The 15,048-nt window shown below is 45.0% G+C and overlaps 1 protein-coding gene and 1 long non-coding RNA gene across 2 annotated transcripts in view; one reads left to right on the top strand and one right to left on the bottom strand.

The window, feature by feature from the left end:
* LOC140184969 (uncharacterized) overlaps nt 1-15,048 on the bottom strand; it is a 351,453-nt gene that overhangs the window by 85,406 nt on the left and 250,999 nt on the right. The gene's annotated exons all lie outside the window — the stretch shown is intronic.
* On the top strand, nt 145-10,362 carry LOC140185211 (uncharacterized). The gene is made up of 2 exons (XR_011882526.1): nt 145-538; nt 6,116-10,362. It is a non-coding gene; the product is annotated as an uncharacterized lncRNA (long non-coding RNA).

Below are 15,048 nucleotides of genomic sequence, written 5' to 3'. Positions count from 1 at the left end.
GCAGCAAAATGCTTGTCGGGGTTGTCTGTACTCTGATAATAAAATGTACTTTGAAGTTTGAGTTTCGGGGAAATTCCTTTGATTCTGAGAACAAACTGTGATTGGCGGCAGCAGCCCGTCCTCAGACACACTCACAGCCAATCAGCGGCACAGCTGGGAGAGTCTTGCTTCCATTGGTTGAGGGGTGTCAGTGGGCGGGACGCTGAACTTCCGCAGCGGTGCGGGGTTTGGAACCGAGAGCGAGTGGACCCGGGGAGAGGCCGGAGATTGGGAGCTGCACGACGGGTAACGGCTGCAACACCGGCCGGGTGAATCATCCGATGGCAGAGCTGAAGAGACTGGCGGAGATTCCGTGAGATGTTTCAGCTGCACGGAGGATGCCCGGTCTTTCCCTGCCGTGGATCGGGGCCTGTTGTCTGGAGTTCTACCCCGGACCGGTCTGCTGCTGCTGGGCGACGGGAGCTGGCCCGCAGCGGCTGCTGATGGATCTCTGGAGCTCTCACCGCTCCCCTGTGCAACCGGACAGGCTAAGGCCAAGGTAAGAACAAGGCGCAAAGGTCAGTTTGTGCTTTAGAAAATAAGAAACAGGAGCCGGGTTAAAAATTGACAGCAGTAAAAATACCCGAAATGCCATTTTTAAACCGATTTTTTTTTTCATTTTTCTTCATTTTGGGTCACGTTAGGAAAAGCCATCAAAAAGCCACAGTGTTCCATGTACGCTGGGTGATAGTCCTTCAAATAGTTCACCCCGGTCTTTTTGGGCACCGGTATGATTGCCGCCATTTTGTATGTGTATGTGTGTGTTTGTGTGTCCAAATGTTTGAAACAGTGAAACAGAGAATCCGAGGCTTCCCAGTTCGATCCAGCAATGTTCCCAGTAACTGTGGTCACAGAGATGGGACGGCCATTCAGATCAGAACAAAATAATTCACCCAGCAGTTGGTGAACCTTCAGAACTCACAACCCACTCTTGTGTTTGAGAGAGACATTCACAAATTTAAATGTGCGATTTAAAGTTTACAAAGTAAATTTATTATCAAAACTTTAAACATGTCATCATGCACAATCCTAGATTCATTTTTTGGGGGCAAATTCAGCAAATCCAAGAGCCATTATAGAATCACTGACAGACCAAACCCAACAGGACAGACAAAAACCTAAGTGCAAAAGACAATAAACTGCAAATATAAAGGAAAAATAATAATAAATAAATGAGAAATAAAGATCAAGAACATGGGATAAAGAGTCCTTGAAAGTGAGTCCAGAGGTTGTGGGAACAGTTCAGTTATAGGGTTACTGAATTTCAGTGAAGTTATGCTCTCTGGATCAAGAGCCTAATGGTTCAGGGGTAGTAACTGTTTCTGACCTGGTGGTGTGGGCCTGAGGATCCTGCGCCCTCTTCTTGATGGCAGCAGTGAGAAGGGAGCATGTCCTTGGTGTCTGTGGGGGTGTGGGTGTCCTTCATAGAAACATAGAAAATAGGCGCAGGTGTAGGCCATTCGACCCTTTGAGCCTGCACCGCCATTCAGTATGATCATGGCTGATCATCCAACTCAGAACCCTGTACCAGCCTTCCCTCCATACCCCCTGATCCCTTCAGCCACACGGGCCATATCTAACTACCTCTTAAATATAGCCAATGAACTGGGCTCAACTGTTTCCTGTGGCAGAGAATTCCACAGATTCACCACTCTCTATGTGAAGAAGTTTTTCCTAATCTCGGTCCTAAAAGGCTTCCCCTTTATCCTCAAACTGTGACACCTCATTCTGGACTTCCCCAACATCGGGAACAATCTTCCTGCATCTAGTCTGTCCAATCCCTTTAGGATTTTATACGTTTCAATAAGATCCCCCCTCAATCTTCTACATTCCAATGAGTATGAGCCTAGTCGATCCAGTCTTTCATCATATGAAAGTCCTGCCATCCCAGGAATGAATCTGGTGAACCTTCTTTGTACTCCCTCTATGGCAAGGATGTCTTTCCTCAGATTAGGGGATCAAAACTGCACACAATACTCCAGGTGTGATCTCACCAAGGCCTTGTACAACTGCAGTAGTACCTCCCTGCTCCTGTACTTGAATCCTCTCGCTATAAATGCCAGCATACCATTCGCCTTTTTCACTGCCTGCTGTACCTGCATGCCCACTTTCAATGACTGGTGTACAATGACACCCAGGTCTCGTTGCACCTCACCTTTGCCTAATCGGCCACGATTCAGGTAGTAATCTGTTTCCTGTTTTTGCCATTGAAGTGGATAACCTCACATTTATGCACATTAATTTGCATCTGCCATGAATTTGCCCACTCACCCAACCTATCCGAGTCACTCTGCATCCTCTTAGCATCCTCCTCACAGCTAACACTGCCACCCAGCTTCGTGTAATCCGCAAACTTGGAGATGCTGCATTTCATTCCCTCATCCAAGTCATTAATACATATTGTAAACAACTGGGGTCCCAGCACTGAGCCTTGCAGTACCCCACTAGTCACTGCCTGCCATTCTGAAAAGGTCCCGTTTATTCCCACTCTTTGCTTCCTGTCTGCTAACCAATTCTCGATCCACATCAATACCTTACCCCCCAGTACCGTGTGCTTTAAGTTTGCACACTAATCTCCTGTGTGGGACCTTGTCAAAAGCCTTTTGAAAATCCAAATATACCACATCCACTTGTTCTCCCCTAACCACTCTAATAGTTACATCCTCAAAAAATTCTATGAGATTCGTCAGACATGATTTTCCTTTCACAAATCCATGCTGACTTTGTCCGATGATTTCACCGCTTTCCAAATGTGCTGTTATCACATCCTTGATAAATGACTCTAGCATTTTCCCCACCACCAATGTTAGGCTAACTGGTCTATAATTCCCCGGTTTCTCTCTCCCTCCTTTTTTAAAAAGTGGGGTTACATTAGCCACCCTCCAATCCTGAGGAACCAGTCCAGAATCTAAAGAATTTTGAAAAATTATCACTAATGCATCCACTATTTCTTGGGCTACTTCCTTAAGCATTCTGGGATGCAGACCATCTGGCCCTGGAGTTTTATCTGCCTTTAATCCCTTCAATTTACCTAACACCACTTCCCTACTAACATGTATTTCCCTCAGTTCCTCCATTTCACTGGACCCTCTGTCCCCTACTATTTCTGGAAGATTATTTATGTCCTCCTTAGTGAAGACATTCAATTAGTTATTCAATTGGTCTGCCATGTCCTTGTTCCCCATAATCAATTCACCTGTTTCTGTCTGTAAGGGACCTACATTTGTCTTAACCAATCTTTTTTTTTCACATATCTATAAAAGCTTTTACAGTCAGTTTTTATGTTCTCTGCCAGTTTTCTCTCATAATCTCTTTTCCCTTTTCTAATTAAGCCCTTTGTCCACCTGTGCTGGACTCTGAATTTCTCCCATTCCTCAGGTGAGCTACTTTTTCTGGCTAATTTGTACATTTTTTTCTTTGGAATTGATACTATCCCTAATTTCCCTTGTCAGCCACGGGTGCACTACCTTCCTTGATTTATTCTTTTGCCAAACTGGGATGAACAATTGTTGTAGTTCATCCATGCAACCTTTAAATGCTTGCCATTGCATATCCACCGTCAATCCTTTAAGTGTCATTTGCCAGACTGTCTTAGCTAATTCACGTCTCATACCTTCAAACTTACCCTTCTTTAAGTTCAGAACCTTTGTTTCTGAATTAACTATGTCACTCTCCATCTTAATGAAAAATTCCACCATATGGTCACTCCTACCCAAGGGGCGTCTCATGACAAGATTGCTAATTAACCCTTCCTCATTGCTCAATGCCCAGTCTAGAGTGGCCTGCTTTGTAGTTGGTTTCTCGACATGTTGGTTCAAAAAACCATCCCGCATACATTCCAAGAAATCCTCTCCCTCAGCACCTTTACCAGTTTGGTTCACCCAATCTATATGTAGATTGAAGTCACCCATTATAACTGCTGTTCCCTTATTGCACACATTTCTAATTTCCTGTTTAATGCCATCCCCAACATCACTACTACTGTTAGGTGGCCTGTACACAACTCCCACCAGCGTTTTCTGCCCCTTAGTGTTATGCAGCTCTACCCATATTGATTCCACATCCTCTTGGCTAATGTCTTTCCTTTCTATTGCGTTAACCTCCTCTCTAACCAGCAATGCTACCCCACCTCCTTTTCCTACATGTCTATCTGTCCTGAATATTGAATATCCCTGAATGTTGAGTTCCCATCCTTGGTCACCCTGGAGCCATGTCTCTGTGATCCCAGCTATATCATATTCAATAATAACAATCTGCACTTTTAATTCATCCACCTTGTTACGAATGCTCCTTGCATAGACACACAAAGCCTTCAGGGTTGCTTTTACAACACTCTTGGCCCTTATACAATTATGTTGAAAAGTGGCCCTTTTTCATGCTTGCCCTGGATTTGTCGGCCTGCCACTTTTACTTTTCTCCTTACTACTTTTTGCTTCTACCCTCATCTTACACCCCTCTGGCTCTCTGCACTTGTTCCCGTCCCCCTGTTGTGAACTAACCTCCTCTCTCATAGTCTCTTTAATTTGATTCCCACCCCCCAACCATTCTAGTTTAAAGTCACCTCAGTAGCCCTTGCAAATCTCCCCGCCAGGATATTGGTCCCCCTAGGATTCAAGTGTAACCCGTCCTTTTTGAACAGGTCACACCTGCGCCAAAAGAGGTCCCAGTGATCGAAAAACTTGAATCCCTGCCCCCTGCTCCAATCCCTCAGCCACGCATTTATCCTCCACCTCATCGCATTCCTACTCTCACTGTCGCGTGGCACAGGCAGTAATCCCGAGATTACTACCTTTGCGGTCCTTTTTCTCAACTCCCTTCCTAGCTCCCTATATTCTCCTTTCAGGACCTCATCCCTTTTCCTACCTATGTCATTGGTACCTATATGTACCACGACCTCTAGCTCCTCACCCTCCCAGTTCAGCATATCTTGGACACGATCAGAAATCTCCCGGACCCTGGCACCAGGGAGGCAAACTACCATCCGGGTCTCTGGACTGCATCCACAGAATCGCCTATCTGACCCCCTTACTATCGAGTCCCCGATTACAACTGCCCTCCTCTTCCTTCCCCTACCTTTCTGAGCTACAGGGCCGGACTCTGTGCCGGAGGCACGGCCACTGTCGCTTCCCCCAGGTAAGCTGTCCCCCCCCAACAGTACTCAAACAGGAGTACCTATTGTCAAGGGGCACAGCCACTGGGTACTCTCTATTACCTGACTCTTCCCCTTCCCCCTCCTAACCATGACCCACTGGTCTGCCTCCCATGGCCCTGGTGTGACCACCTGCCTGTAACTCCTCTCTATCAACTCCTCACTCTCCCTGACCAGACGAAGGTCATCGAGCTGCAGCTCCAGTTCCCTGACGCGGTCCCTTAGGAGCTGCATCTCGGCGCACCTGGCGCAGATGTGGACGTCCAGGAGGCTGGGAGACTCCGGGACCTCCCACATCCAGCACCGAGAACAACAAACTGCCCTCACACTCATACTGCCCCTCTCCTCAAATAACAACAAAAAATGAATGCCAAACCCTCTTCGCCTTGCCCGTTTCTGCCTAAGCCCGTTGAGCCGAAGCCCTTAAGGCTTCCTCTTATGAGAATAGGTTAGGTGAACTCTGCCTTTTCTCCTTGGAGCGACGGCAGTTTCTAAGATGATGACAGGCATTGATCGTGTGGATAGTCAGAGGCTTTTTCTCAGGACTGAAATGGCTAACACGACAGGGCACTCTTTTAAGGTGGTTGGAGGCAGGTATACAGGATGTGTAAGGGGTAGGTTTTATACGAAGAGAGTGGTCAGTCCGTGGAATGGGCTGACGGCAACGGTGCTGTAGTGGGATACGACAGGGTCTTTTAGGAGAATCCTGGATTGGTACATGGAGCTCAAAAAAACAGAGGTCTATGGGTAACCCCAGGTAATTTCTAAAGTAAGTACATGTTTGGCACAGCATTGTGGGCCGAAAGGCCTGTATTGTGTTGCAGGTTTTCCATGTTTCTCTGTTTCTAACATTCGCTGCTGCTACTTGAAAGGTTAACTGACATTCATATTAACTAATTGTCATGTGTGTTCTCCTTTGACCGACAGGCACCACAGCCAGTGACAGTAGGAGACAGAGGTGTGTCTGATCTATGATCGGCCCTGTGGAAATCTGCCCCACTCTCAGCCCCTCCTCTTACGCTGTCAATATTGGACGACAACTTCCAAGATGACCTGGTGGCCCCGGCTGATATGCGGCTGCTGCAGAATGAGCGCGCTGATCGACGGGAGGTGTCGTTCCTATGCAAAGCGGGCATTTGTGAAATGTGCACAACAGTTTCTATTATAAGCAATTCGTGTTATTTTCACCGTTTACATTACACTACAAATGCAACGTGATAGTGGGGGCTGTGGTGGTGGAGGAGAAATCAGTGTTCCATCACCCTCTGCTTTGGGATCAGTGCACAGTCACTATCCAGTCTCCTTTTGATTTGAGTTCTCCAGTCCCGGCTGCAAGAGTCGTGAATCCTTATTGTGCCTTTCCAGGTTAAACAAGTCCTCACTGAGGCCACCGACTGGAGATGCACACAGTACTCCAGCCGTGGTCTCACCAACATGGAACAGAGCAGCAGGGGAACAGGCCCTTCTGCTCTCTGTGCTGTTCTGAACCAACTAAACTGGTCTTTCCACGCCTTATTAAACCATTCCCTTCTGCAAACACATCGACATTGCTGCATTCCCCACACATTAATGTGGTATCCAATTCCCCCTTTCTCATTTGCTTCCTTCAGCAACCCTGGCCTTCATTCCAGACATACATCACTATGAGTATGAAAAGAAAGCTTGCAAAGCACATTTCCTCTAAACATTCTGAGTCAAGTTTAACATTACTGTCATGGATAAGTGTTTTTTGTATAGCAGCAGTGTAGGAAAAATACAAAATTATATTAAATTATGAAATAAATAAAGAGTACAAATAGGGCTGATGAGCCAGTGCCCCCCCAACTAAAATATATGCCCTCTAGTATTAGACAATTCATCCTCAGGGAAATAAGTACAGGCTGTCCATTCTGCCTGCATCTCCCATATTGCGATAAACTCCTGTCAAGCCTCCCTCGCCCTCTGCAGATCCAGAGAATATATCCCTTAATTGTCCAATCTCTCCCTATCCAGGCCACGCCCTGTTAAGCCTTTTCTACTCAACGTCAAAATCATCCACATCTTTTGCTGGAATAGAATGCAATCGTCCAGATGTAGTTAAATTAGAGGTTTATAAATCTGCAACGTAACTACCTGTCACCGAACTTCCTGCCTCGATTACTAACGGTAACTGGCCCACGCCGCATTTATCAACCCCAACAAGCAGATACTTTAGGAGTGTATTGAACTCAGATCCCAAGATCCCTCTGCAGATCAACACTGACATCGACACAGGCCAAGCTCGCAAGCCACCACAATTCTGGTGAATCTCCTCTGCAGTCTTCCAGCCCAAAACATCCTTTGTACAGAATGCTAACCAGAACTGAATGTGACATTTCAAGAAATTTAGCAGTCAAAAGAATGAAGTCGACCATTCGGACGAGACCCTTGCTCCCTCGGCCCACCCATTCCATGCCGAACGGGTACACACCAAACTCGCCCCATAATCCTGTGTTTGTCGCTTCTCCTCGGGGACAGCAATTAACTTGTTTGCACATTTCAGTTGCGTAGACGCAGCAGCTGAAAGATCCTTTCCCTCTTGTAAGAGTCTAAAACTAAACCTTTCCTATCCTGTATTAACCACAATGTCTTTCAAATTTGTATAAGTACAGGACCACAAAGGTGGTAATGTCTCTTAAAGAACAGAAAGGCGGATAATTTCCCCAAAGCCTGGTGGGATACAGTGGACAGATTAGGAGATTGGGCAAGAAAGTGGCAAGTGAAATACAATGTTTGAAAATGCATGATCATGCACTTTGGTAGTGGAAATACATGTGCGGACCATTTTCAAAATGGGGAGAAAATCCAAAAATCTGAGATGCAAAGGAACTTGGGGGTACTTGTACAGAATGCCCCAAAGCCTTGCATGTTACGTCTGTGGTGAGGAATGCAAATGCCATGTTATCATTCATTTCAAGAGCTCGATAATACAACTGCAAGGATGTGATTCTGAGGCCTCACCTTGAGAATTGTGAACACTTTAGGCCCCTCGTCTTGGAAAAAATTGCTCCAGCATTGGAAAGAGTCCAGAGGAGTTTCACAAGGATGAGTCCAGGAGTGATATGGTTATCGTATGAAGAACATTTGATGGCTCTGGGTCATTACTCGCTTGAATTCAGCAGGATGAGGGGGAAACTTTTCGAATGTTGAAAGGCCTAGACAGATAAGATGTGGAAAGTTTGTTTCCCATGGTGGGAGACTCTAGGACAAAAGGGCACAGCCTCAGGATAGAGGGGCATCCATTCAGAGCAAAGATATGGATATTTTGTTTAGTCAAAGGGTGATGAAATTGTTGTCAGTTGCAGCTATGGAGGACAGGGCGTTGGGTGTGTTTAAGGCAAAGGTTGATACCTTCGTTATTAGACATGGCATCAATGGTTATGCGGAGAAGGCCGGGAATTGGGGTTGAGGAGGAGAAAAATAAGATTAGCCATGATTTAACAGCGGACCAGACTCAATTGGCTAGAGGGCTTAATTTTGTTCCTGTGCCTTATCATCTTATGAAAGGGCACAGGCCGCCGTCAGGTAAGTTGTGAAGGTTTTGAGAAAATTTTGCTGGAAGTCATATTGTGATAATATTGGAAGGGATATTAAACTTGCAGATGTTTGAGGAAAGATTAAGGTAATGGGGTGTTCGTAGGGATCCAAATATTCCAGTATTGATTGACGAGTGTAAATTGATTGTACCTGAAAAAAGGAAGGTTTAGTTCCTGGCTGTGTCATTTTCTGCGATTCATAATCAAGATAAATTGAGTGAAGAGATTCAGTAATACCGGGACGAGGTTCTAAGTGAAAACAGCAGGTAAATGGATGATCATTGCAGCTTTCAGTTGCTAAATCACAATGTATGTGTTTTACAAATAGCATTAATAGACCGGCACTGGAATTGAACTCGGTGGCTCAAACTCCTGAAGAAGTGTTGGTGGTAGGATTTCTTGCCACGTGGGTGGAAAATAAGCTGCCATAGAAGCAGTGTATCACTAATATTATCGATAAATGCAAAGGAGCATTAAATATACTTGTGTCTTCGTGGATTTTTCTGGGGTGCTGCATGAAAATATTTATTGACCATTTAGATTTGTGCAATCAAATCTGTTCTTGATAATGGCTGCGTGGTTTATGGATCAGCTTCCTCTTCCATTTTAAAATATCTGGATGTGATAAAGGCACAGACTTTAAACTTGTGTTGTGGTGCAGTGAGATGGCCCGCTGTTTCGGATTGACTGGTTGAAATCGGAAGCACCTTTTCAATTGTGGAGGTTGCAGCTGTCAGATTGAACTTCAGGCGGCGGAGGAATCATCATCCTGATGAAGGTGTGTTGCTGGGCTGTTGGGAACATCACAATAACAGTGTTTTTAATCTTGGGTATCATGCTTGGAATATGGGTTAGTTGGATTATTCAGGCTGCCCCACGGCAGCTTTCTCGGTAAACCCAACTTGTTTATTCCAATGCATTTTCCTGATTTTAGGTTACTGGATTTAATAAAATCTGAGGGTGTTAACTGGGATGCTGATGTAGCTGCTTTTGTGCACGAATTATAGGTGACAATAAGGAAACAACGTACCAAACATTTAGCAGCATTTTCAGCAGAATTAGTTGCTATCATTGTAGGCACACTTGTCCACGTAAGGTTGTAATTTGTTCAGCTTTTTTTGGGGTTTGATGTGCCTTAAAACAAGTCATTCCATCAGTAGGTCAGATTTAATGTCAGAAACTCATCAAACTTTATTTCGCATACGAGGTATTGGTTTCCAGATTGACATTGTCCGGGTCCCTGCACATTGAGTGTTGAGGTGGACGAGCTGTTTGACCGTTCAGCGACAAAAGCTGTTCATTGTTCAGCTGTGGATATCGACCTTTATCGAAGCAAATCAGAAGCTAAGGGTAGCTTATTTGTGTAGATTTGCCTCGATTTTTGGGGCATGTCGGCAAATATGAGCTGTACACTGAACTGGCGTGTACGCAGATTCGTGGGTGCATACAGATTTGTGGTGTGCCGACAGATATGGCGGTGCACACAGATTTGGGTGTGTCGCGGATTTAGGGGTGCACATGGATTTTGGAGGTTTCGGTGGATTTCGGGGATTTTTTGACGTATATCAAGGTTGTTTCATTTGTAGATACTTTAATAATAAATACACTTAAAACATTGAACTTTGTTCCTGCTATTTGTAAGGTGTAGACAGCTATTTTGCGAACTGTTCGAAATGCATCCTACTCTGGAATAATCTGATTGGAATGTAAAAGTTTCTGCGGGCCGGGGAGCGCCCAGCATGGGGGTGCAAGAAGACACGGTGAGCAGTAGGGCCCGGAGGAGTCGGTAGAACAGAGGAATCCGGAAACACAGATTCATAATTCATTGAAAGTGGCGTCACCGCTAGAGAGAATCGTACAGAAAGATGTAGGCACATTTACCTTCATAAATCAAAATATTGAGTACAAGAGATGGGAATATATGTTTAAGTTGTATAAAACGTTTATGAGTCCTAATCTGGAGTATTGTGTGCAGCATTTGTTACCTGCCTGCAGGAAAAATATCAATAAAACTGAAAGAATGCCGAGAATATTTACAATATGTTTGCCGGGATTTGAGTTCGGAGTTGTAAGGGATAGTTAAATAGGTTTGGACTTTAATCCCTGGAATTTAAGCAAATGATGTGAAATTTCATAGAGGTATACAAATTATGACTGATATAGACAAGGTAAATGCAGGCAAGATTTTTCCACTGAGGTTGGGTGAGGCTGGGACCAGAGTTCTCTGTTCAAGAGTGAAAGAAGAAAAGTGCCAGCGGAAGTGGAGGATGTGGTTTTGATAGCATGGAAGAGAGGTTTGGATACCGACACAGATGGGATGGGTATTGAGGGCCATTTTCGAGGTGATGTCATGAAACTCGGGAAAATAACAATTTGGTACGGACTAGATAGCGGAAAACGGTCAGATTCATTTTTATAGTGCTCTGTCACGCCAAATAATTTGTAGATGAGGGAACTGGTTGGCTCTGTTGTCTGTGAAGGAAGTAGGATGATTTAAAATGTTTTGGTGGGGTATAGAAGTGTATAGGTGCTGGGCATCCTTGATCAAAATAAGGCGATCAGGGCAGGGATTTTAAAGTTGTCCAGCAGTTCGAGAGCATGTGAAGTTCATGGAGGGAGATGTGAAGGGACTGAACAAAAGGTGATAAAATGAATTTGAGGTACACGGACACGTCAGATCGGGCAAGAGCAGGCAGAGACAAAAGTAACAAAACCCATTCACACGCACTTACACAAATAGGCAGACAAATATATAGAGACAGAGACCAAAATACATACACAGATACAGAGTAACATACACACATAGATTCCCAAATACACACACACACACACACACACACACACACACACACACACACACACACACACACACACACACACACACACACACACACACACACACCTGCAGTATCACATTTGCCTTCCCAGGTCCCCACTTTGCTCTGTGTGCTTTCCATATTCGATAGCTTTGAATATAATGTCTCCCTTATTTTTCTAAACTGAGCAGCACAGGCCCAGAGCCATCAAACTCTCCTCATGGGTTCACTCTTTCATGCCTTCTTCATCCTCCCCAAATGTATTTAGCAGAGACTGTCCGAGCTCTCCGCTCTTCAGAAGTAAGCCTACGATATTGTTGTATTCGTTACAAACAATGCAGTGCTGTATAGTTCCCTGAGCCAGTGTACACACGTCTCTCTGGTGTCCTGAAGGGATTCTTCCACACTAGCCACGTGTTCCCAGTCGTCAAGCCGTCACGACAAAGACCGGGCGCTGTCCTCCAGCTGGTCTCTGACCCAAACACACACAGACACACAACAAGACGGACAGACACATAGGTGGACACATATAAACACACAGAGATGCAAACATTCAGATATACTTTAATAATTAATACATTTTGAACTTTGAACGTTTTAAGATGGGGCAGCTATCTTCTGAACTGTTTGAAATGATTTTTGCTCTGGAATAAACCGATGTGCATGTGGGGATGTCAGCGGGTTTGGGGTGCAAATTGATGTGCGGATGTGCGCAGATTTCAGAGTGTCTCAGTAAATATGGGGGTGCACACTGATTTGAGGATGCATGAACGTTGGGAGGGTGCACAGGGATTTGGGAGTGCACAATGATTTGGGGTTGCACACAAGTTTGAATGTGTCCGCGAGCTTGGGGATGCACACGGATTTGGGGTGTCCGTGGAACTGTGGGTGTGATGAATCTCAAGGTTGTTTCATTCACAGATATTTTAATAACTGATGTATTTTGAACCTTGAACTTGCTATTTGATTTAAGGTGGAAAATCTACTTTGTGAATTGTTTCAGATGATTCTTGTTCTAGGATAATCTAATGTGTATGTGGAGTTGTCAGCAGGTTTGCGGTGCGCAGGGATCTGGGAACGTTGGTGGATTTGGGGGTGTCGGCAGTGTTGGGGGTGTGCATGGATTTCGAGGAGACCACTGAGTTAGGGATTGCAAGCGGGTTTTGGAGTGCCCACAGATCTGCGGATGCTGTGACGAACCCCGTGACGGGAATAAAGAACCAGAAAAGATGGAAAACACTTTGGAGTCTAGGATTGCTATAAACTAATAATATTTATTAATAACTACGCAACACAGTAATATAAATGTGCATAATACAAACAGGTTAGCAATTATATATATATAAGTACATCAATCAGAAAGTGTGGAAATATATGTATGAAAAACCAAGTTTCTTTATGTCTAGGGGTAAAAAGTTACAGTCTAACGATGATGAGTAAAGTTCAGTTCAGTTCATGGTATTTAGTTCAGTAGCGTGGGGTGGGGGAGGGGAGAGAGAGAGAGAGAGAGAGAGAGGGAGGGAGGGGGAGAGTTGAATCTTCAGGTGAGCTGATGCCGTCGATCTTCTCGTCGTCCGCCGAAATCCTTCACAAGTCACCGACTGTGACTGTAACAAAGGGGGGACCGGTTTTCTGTGGTGGAGCTGTCACCTCGGCAAGGGTGGACACATAGACAACTCCCCACCAGTCAACCCCTTCTCCTTCACTGGAAGAGCAATTAGGTCGATTCGCCTGATCGATCCTCCAAAACCCACTTTCTCTGCGGGCACAGCAATGCTCATTCAGTGTCCAGATCATGTGTCTGAGATCTATATCATCTGACCTCCTATTTATCTCACCGTGCTGAGCATCACCTGTAATTCAAAGAGTCCCTCCTTCCTTTGTCTGTGAAGAAATGCAAGCAGGCAACAAGTCCTTGAAAGTCACATCAATAATGTGCTGTCGGTCACCATAGCAACTTTCCAGCTGCTCGGTGCGATCTCCAAAGTAGAAATCCAACGTTACCTCCCGTGTCCTAACGTGGCAGTCCAACCGTTAATCTTCTTCTCTCTCTCTCTCTCTTCAAAACAATCATTGGTGATAAATAACTCTCTCTCTCTCTTCAAACAGTTAATAGGGGCACTCCAGGAACCCCACACAGTGCACACAGATTTGCAGATACGCTCAGATTTGGGAATCCCGGTGGATTTGGAGATGTGCCGAATCTCAACGTTGTTTCATTGATACAGACTTTAATATTAAATGCAACTTGGACCTTGGCCTCGGTTCTTACTATTTTTTGGCGTGGAGGCAGATATCTTGTGAACTGCGCGAAATGATTCTTGCTCTGAGATAATCTAATGTGCATGTGAGTGTGCCGGCAGGTTCGGAGTGCACAAACATTTCGGGGTGTAGGCAGATTTGAAGAGTGCGCTGATTTAAGGGGGTTTTGGCGAATATGGACGTGCACAGGGAATTGCTGCTGTGTGCAGAAATGGGGATTTGTCAGTGAATATGGAGGCGTCGGTAGATTTGGGGGCACCCATTGAAACGGGGGTGAAGATGGGTTTGGGGAGGTGCACAAGTTTGGGGATGTCAACGGATTTGGGGTTGCACAGACAATTTTGGTAGTTCGTGGGTTTGGGGTGTGTACGTATTTCAGGGTTCTCTGGGTCTGGATGTATGGCGAATCTAAAAGTTGTTTCATTTATAGATACTTTAGTAATAAATACATCTTAAATTATAAAGGTGGGACTACTTGAAATGATTCCTCCTCTGTGATAGTCAGACGTGCATGTGGCTGGTGGTTAACGTGTGCGCGGAATTCTGGTGCACACAGCTTTCGCGACGCATACCGATTTGTAGAAGTGCGCTAATTTGTGGGAATATGCGGGTGAATACACATTCGGACTTCTGTTCGGACATTTAAAGGTCGAGGCCGCTCTTTTGTGAAGTGTTTGAAATGATTCCTGCTCTGGAATAATTTACTGAGTAGGTGTATGCACAGATATGGGTTGTGCACGGACTTGGGAATGTGCGCAGAATTCCGGCTTTGTCGGTGAATTTGGGGGTGCTTACCGGTTTGGCTGCGCATGCCGATTTGCAGATGTACGCAGATTAACGGTCATGTCAGCAAATGTGTGAGTACCCTGGGATATAGTGTGTCCGTTTCTTGGGGGTGCATACTGATTTGAGGGCTGAATGCGGGCTTGTCGGTGAGCACAGATCCCTGAGTGAACACTGATTTACAGATATGTGCAGAGTTGAATGTGCTTGCAGATTCGGAGGTAAACAGTGACTCGGGGAAGCCGGTGGATTTGTAGGTGTGCCCAATCGCAAGATTGTTCTGTTTATACAGACTTTAATAATAAATGCAATATGATATTTGACCTCGATCCTTGTTTTTTTTAATACATAGCAATTGCCATTTTGTGAACTGTTTGAAATGATATTTCTCTGGGATCATTTAATGTGCATTTGGGAGTCCAGTAGGTTTGGGTTTCTCACGGAT

This window comes from Mobula birostris, chromosome 20, assembly GCF_030028105.1.
Source record: "Mobula birostris isolate sMobBir1 chromosome 20, sMobBir1.hap1, whole genome shotgun sequence".
NCBI lineage: Eukaryota > Metazoa > Chordata > Chondrichthyes > Myliobatiformes > Myliobatidae > Mobula > Mobula birostris.
The sequence above is the reverse complement of the archived record's forward strand: the minus strand, read 5'-3'. Positions and strand labels throughout refer to the sequence as shown.